This window comes from Tachysurus vachellii, chromosome 6 (genome assembly GCF_030014155.1).
Source record: "Tachysurus vachellii isolate PV-2020 chromosome 6, HZAU_Pvac_v1, whole genome shotgun sequence".
Lineage (NCBI taxonomy): Eukaryota > Metazoa > Chordata > Actinopteri > Siluriformes > Bagridae > Tachysurus > Tachysurus vachellii.
The window spans coordinates 11,832,009-11,839,595 of NC_083465.1; positions in this window are offsets into that span (position 1 = coordinate 11,832,009).

Sequence of the window (7,587 nt, forward strand, 5' to 3'; positions counted from 1 at the left end):
TCCTCCTTTCCCTTCTTTCTCTTCTGCTGAATTTCCCTCTTTCTGTCTCCATCACTCTCTCTCTCTTTCTCTCTCTCTCTGTCTATCACTCTCTCTTTCCTTCCCTCTGAAGTGGAAAATCTGAAGTAATTGCTTTCTGAATTAAAGACTGAAGCCTGTGAGGAATACAAGCTACCATTTTATTTTTACCCTCTACAGTGAGCCTATGTGTGTATGTGTGCTTGTGTGTGTGTGTGTTTGTGTATGTATGTATATATATATATATATATATATATATATATATATATATATATATATATATATATATATCATCATTCATCTTCTACTGCTTATCCGAACTACCTCGGGTCACGGGGAGCCTGTGCCTATCTCAGGCGTCATCGGGCATCAAGGCAGGATTATATATATACATATATATTTGGATTTTTATAATTTTATAAATATATAAACTGGGGGGGCACGGTGGCTTAGTGGTTAGCACGTTCGCCTCACACCTCCAGGGTTGGGGGTTCGATTCCCGCCTCCGCCTTGTGTGTGTGAGGTTTTTGCATGTTCTCTCTGTGCCTCGGGAGTTTCCTCCGGTTTCCTCCCCCGGTCCAAAGACATGCATGGTAGGTTGATTGGCATCTCGGGAAAATTGTCCGTAGTGTGTGATTGCGTGAGTGAATGAGAGTGTGTGTGTGCCCTGCGATGGGTTGGCACTCCGTCCAGGGTGTATCCTGCCTTGATGCCCAATGACGCCTGAGATATGCATAGGCTCCCCGTGACCCGAGGTAGTTTGGATAAGCGGTAGAAAATGAGTGAGTGAGAGTGAGTATATATAAACTGTGTTTATGTGCCTCAGAGATGGCACACTCTTCCTGATACTGATATACTGATCAGGAAGAGTGTGCCATCTCTGAGGCACATAAGCACACGACTGAGCTACTATACAACACACACGCACACACAGTATGAAGTGGGGGAGGAAGCAGAATTCTTTAGTCTTATCTTTTCCAGCTCAAAGTTTTAAAACAAGATGCAGTTGATTTACAAGCTCCTGGATTTTCTAAAAGCTACACAGCATCTTTCTCAGTAATGATGATATTAGCTTTTGACTTCACATCCCATAATTCAGCATGGCTTACATTCATGGCTCTCTGACGGTCACATGCTAGACTACTGTTGACACACATATTTGTTCTCAACCACCTTCACAACAAACTCTCACAGTATAAGGACTCATTATACACACACACATATGTGAAGTATATGTTCTGTCTATTTGTGCGTTGTCTTTTGTATCATTGAAGTCGTTCCACTTTGAGTTTGTTTGCATTTTGATATCGTCTGCTCTAGTTCATGCAGTTTATTCATCGCCTCTCCTTTGGCTGTTTACTGCTATATTTTTGCATGAAGACTTTGTCTTGTTTGCTTTGTCAATAAAGTGAACTTGCACCCTCATCTGCGTTCTTGCTGTACTCACTGGTTTTGACTGGGTTTACTGGTTTACTTCATATGGTCAATCACCAATGGGGGTAAATATAGAGTGTGTGTGTGTGTTGTATTTTGTTCAGGGTCTTGTTGTACTGTACCTTTAGCCCATCCTGTGCACAATAGATGAAGTTATATGCACCCTGATTAGGAGATTAGTTAATTATGTTACATCACACATACACACACACTCTCATTTACACTTATGACCAGTTTAAAGTATCCAGTCCACCTTCCTTTATGGCTGTAATGGGCTCTCAGTATCAAACCCCAGACAATGAAAATGTGATAAAAGCAACATTAAATCTTGGATGAGCAAACTCTCTTTGCGTTAACACCCATTTTAATTGAGCAGTGTTGTTGGTGGTTCAGCAAACAATAGCAGCTAACGTTTTCATACTTTCTAGCTATAGCTATATATGTGTTCTGTTTACAACAGTGCGTATTTCTGTTATTGAGTTCATGTTGCCATCCAAAGCAGATGAAATAACTTGCTGTTGTGCAAAATAGAAATGATTTTAGGTGCTAAATCGATTGGAAAACTTTCATACATACACAATGACTCAGCAACAAAGCAACCAGAGATTGATCGTTCATTTCAGTGCCCTCTGACTTCATAGCACAGTGACCAGAGGCTTTTCACACGTTTAACTCCAGGTTAAAGTACATTTCACACTCATAGGTGTGAAGCAGGATTAGGAGCACTTTTTCCCTGGGGTTATGAATCCCTGCTCTGAAACAGGTTTAGCACCACTTTTGTAGTGTTAACCCCACATTGTGGTGCCAAACGTGTACAGTGTGAAACGATGTGCTGTTAGGACGTTACAGCTAGATGTTTTGCAACAGACAGAAAACAAAACAATCTCATGAAAACAAGGACATACTGGCATTTAACAAAAATGGTCCATTAGATAGCCTCAAACCATAGTGTGTGCCATAGTGATGGGGAAATATGTGACACTGAAAAAGTAGCACATGTTGGATATCAACGGTTGCCTGGTAAACTATGCGACAAACTTCAAAAAGCCAGGAACTGTTTAAAAGCTGTGAAAGACATGTCCTTTTTGTCCTTGCTGGTGCAAATGCGTGAGCCAAACTGTTATTTAAAACTGTCGCATGCTGTATTTATCCAATCATGGTTGCTGACACCACAGATATGCAAATAATAGCATTAAACCAGGTTTATATTACAAATGTGTGAAATATCTGATCATAAATAGCAAGGATCAAATGTTAACCCTGGACAAAGCTGTGTGAAATGCGAAATAAGATAATGTATTATTCTGTGGTCCTGGAGTTTAAAAACCCAGCATTAATTATTTTAAGTGGGAAAAGCTTGGATCTGTGAACATAGTCTGTATTTAAGAACGTATGCTTAAGGTCTTATGCTAAGTCATAGTCATAGTATTTTATTCTTTCTTTTATTTTTTTTCAAGTCAGTCTCCAAATTCTGAATTCAAAACATTTCCAGAGGTAAAGCTGCCATATCTGCTAGCTTAAGTTGCTAAAACCCGAGGTACTAGCAAGTAGCACCAATTGGTAAGCCGTTACTGCTTAAGTCTAAGAAACTCAGTCAGGTTTGGGATCAGACATTCCAGGCCAAAACATTACGATGTGGCAAAAGGACTGCGCCGCTCTTCTGAATTTCGTTATCAATGCTCTGGTTTGAACAGCTGAAGTTGCAGTTTCCTCAACTGCTCTTGTTTCACCAAGGCTGTTGTTTTTTTTTGTGAGCTAACATCAACTTGGTCCAGCCACAATTGCACTGTATGACTTGAGATGCAGGAAATGGAAAAGCCAGGCCAAGTCTTCCCAGTAAAATGTGCTGTGTGAAAGAGCCAAAGGAAATGCTGAGTTGCTAATTATGTTTGTTTCATTGGACGGAAGCGGGTTTGGTTTGGTATTGGTTGGCCTGCCTCAACTCGCTTTGAAAAAAATTCCCTGACAGGGGGAATTGTAGCTGTAGCTGGAGGTCAAGACATTCCTATTGTGATGACTGACACTGATAGTGTTCAGACAAGCTTGACTTTTACAGTCATTTTGAAATTGTAACCGGATAAGAAAATTCTTTTCATCGTCTTGCTTCACCCATGAAGTTACACTGATTAAGGTTTAATTGAGAAACACGACAACCCTCCTTGCAGTCTGCAGGAGCTTCATTATTGCCCAGGGGTTTCTTATACACTTAGTATGACTCACTGAATTACACGCACAGTTCAACCCTTCATGAGCATGACATCAGCAAGTATTTGGTATTAACTAAAGTAAGAGAAAGACGAACAGAAAGAAAAGCAGATGATACTTGTGACAGTCCAACCACACAGTACGTCTATAAAAATTACTATTTGAAAGAAATGCATGGACTTAATATTCCTGGGATGCAGCTGTGATCATCTGTTGTACTATTTTAGAAAATAGGGATGTAATTTAAAACAGGGGAAAAGTTCAAAATAAGAAATAAACATGGAACTAAAGGCCCTTGGGTCATTTTGCTCTTGCAAAGCTGTAATTCTCCAGGTCAAAATGCCACAATTTTGGGAAATGCAAAGCCTACTGAATTGTGGACAACTTACCAAGGTTTCTTTTCTCCAGCCAGCAGCTCTGTAGATGGTGGGTTAAAGCAGGCCACCTCAGACCTTAGGGTCTCTAATCTGAAAACACTCAGCCATCTCTGAAAAGGCCACAGCTGCTCTGGTTTCCTGAAGCCGCCGTTTGCTTGCGAGCGAGGATAGACTATAAAGACCTAACAACAGCCTAGACTAGCCACAATTACACCGTACGACATCCTAAGACACAGGAAACAGAAAAATCCAGCCAATGAAGTGAGTTAACTACATTTTAGGTACCGGGAGAGAGAGAGAGAGTGAAGAAATGGGGTGGAAGAGAAAAGTGTGTCAGCTTGTACAGGCTTATCTTTAACTCTGTCAGGTGTGTGAAAACGGCGAGTGAGTGATGTAGTGCATGGCCATGTCTATATGACATCTAAACAGAAGAGAGATGACACTGTTTATCTTGACTGTTGCTTGTGTGTTTTTGTGTGTCTTAGTACAGGCCTTGTACTTGAATGATAACCCTCTGTAACACACCAGGCTTCACCGTATTTGAATTGCTCTCACTCTGTCAGTATGTTGAATGTGCACCTCTCTAACCAAGACCATGTATACAAAATAAAAAGAGTTGCTTAATCAGCTAGTGCAGAAGTTTTTTTATGTTTTAAATAGAGTACAAGGCAATTTGCAATAATTTTCCCAAGTAAGCTAAGCTGATTTCTCAATATCTATAACTTATTCTAGTTTGTTGTAATAAAATCCCATCTGGCCATTTGTCATTATTCAGCATTAGCAACTTTACATAAAGAATAAAGGCTTGTATATCTTGTTTGTAAAGCTCACTGTTGGTCACAAACATGGTAAAGAAACGAGATAACATTTAAGTGAGAAAAATATGTGAAAATAAAATTACGATTATTGTATGGATTTCACTTTTATTAATTTAAACAGCAAAACTTTCAAAAACTGGCAAAAAAAATTTGCTTGTCTGTTATAGTGTGTGTATGCATGCATGTGTGTGTGTCAGGGACAGGTCTTTGTTTGGTCAGCTCCATTGTTCCTGTGCCGAGCAGAGGCCTGAGGTGAATAGCCTGCTGAGGAGGGCACACTGCAGCTCCCACAGTGAAGACATTCCCACCGATAGAGACATACTTATGCACACACACACACACACACACACACACACACACACACACACACACACACACACACACACACACACACACACACACACACACACACACACACACACAAACACACACACACACAAAAGGAGACAGAGATGTAACACAAACAAGTGCAGCAATTACAGTAGAAATACAGAGGCCCATTTTTCTACATAAATTCATCCAGAAAACTCTGAGTGAGGTCATGCACATGAGACGATGCAGTACACAGAAACATCCTGAGAGCAAGTGTTGATGCTGAACATTCCTGACGCGTTGCTGTGGAGACAGGGTGATGTGTCTCTGGTGCCTCCTTGTGGTCAGGGTGAGAGTACTGAACTCCTAAACGATGAGCCGAACTGAAATCTGTCTATTCTGATGAAGTTAAAAAGGAGGTTATGTCCAGAAAAAAAATTAGGTCATGTGTTCGATTCACTGTTGATATTGTGGGGCTGGAATTAGTGTTCTCATATTTCTTTTCACTTCTGTCTACTTTAAAGGGCTTTATCAGTTTGTTTGAGTGTGTGTGTGTGTGTGTGTGTGAGAAGATGTTCACCTTGTCACCTCACTCCTACAGCTTATCTTTCCCATGACTCCCCGTCCTGGTCTCCGTGGCGACAGCATTGCTCCTCCCTCTCCTTGCTGAGCCTTTCTGTGATCTGAATGGAGCAAGTTTACCTCTATCTCACGGTCAGTGTGTGTCTGACACACACACCCACACACACACAGAGAGTTTTTCACAGTGGCATATTCACCAAGTCTGCACATACTACCAAATTACAGTATGTGAGGAGTTGTCATAGCACTTCTATAATGTTGTGTAATTATACTGTGATTGTCATGGAATAATTATCATCTTGACCTTGTGCATCTCACCCTCTTATAGTCTGTTATACCTTATACAACATTATATTGAGTTGTTTTTACATTATAATAGTATTATTTTTCTTCAGACTATATGACTATATAAGCCCTCAAATTAGTTTGTTTATTACATAAGAGAAAACAAAAATGGATAAAATTAGCCAAAGTACAGCCAGATTACTTAAATGTAACATGGATAAGAGTTTTTGCATTGCTTTAATTTGTATGCATTTATATTCATTTGTATTATTTCATTTGTAAAGAATGGACTTTGAAAGAAAGAACATGAGAGAGAGAGAGAGAGAGAGAGAGAGAGAGAGAGAGAGAAATAAAAAGGCTGGGGAAACATCTTTCTCAGCACAAATAAATATTTGTGGTAATCCTGGTTTTCTCATGCAAAGTGAGTCACATGAGCTTTATACACATTTACCCCACACACACATACACACACACACAATAAACTACTTCATTAAATATATAAGATATAAACAGGACACATTCTTACTTATTCCCGTCTTTGGCACGCAAATTTCAAATACTGAAAGACACTCATCTTTGAAATGATCCCCTCATCTCAGGCATACAAGAGCACACACACACACACACACGCATGCACAAGCCCACAATGGATGCACAGGCATCCTAATCTGTAGACTTAAGAACTCAGCTTCTTTCAGAAGTCCTCGAAAGAAGGTAGACTTAGGGGAGAACTGTGAGTTCATGCACAACAGTTGCATTTGAGTGAAGATTTAGTTGATGATTTCATAAGGAATGCTTGAGTGAGCAGCTATAGCTCCCTTCTTTCCTCTGTGCACTCCTCATCTCCCCTTCTGGACGGTCATTTACTCTGCTGGGGGTGTTTGTGTACAGAAAAAGGCTCTTCCCATTAGCGCCTGAGCACAATAGACTGCCCCAACTCCACACACACATGCACGCACACACACACACTTTCCAACACAAACACTTCATCACTCCTGCTTTTCACTCCCTCGTAGGCGAAAAAAAAAAATACACATTGTCTGCATGTGAATAGGCTTTGTATCAGTCCGTGATGGTTTATACTGCTTCATAGTACAGCTGTAGTTCATCAACTTCAGGTTGTACAGAGCTATTCACAAAACGTTCACTGAGCTCAGACACACATATTTCCCTACTTTCTTGCTTGTCCCATCTGCGTTTAGGGTAATCAGTGTTACCTATAGTTCTCTACTGACTGCTTTACTGTGGTCGTCTGCATTTAATCCTCCTGCACAGCCGTGGCAACGATAACTAAAAAGTGAATTTTTTTTTTTTTTTCTTTTTTAAAAAGGGAAAAAACAGATTTTCTGTCTTCAGTCCTCTCAATACCTTTCCTCTCTTTCGCATCCATACACAAATTGTCACATTTTCTCATTTCTCATGCATCCACAAGCTCATGTTCATGCTTAAGTTATATAAAGTGCTTGTTATTTCAGGGCCCGTATTCGTAAAAAATCTTAGTGCAAAGAGTTTCTCCTAGTGATAAAATTCTAAGAAAATTCTTAGAAATGTGGCCG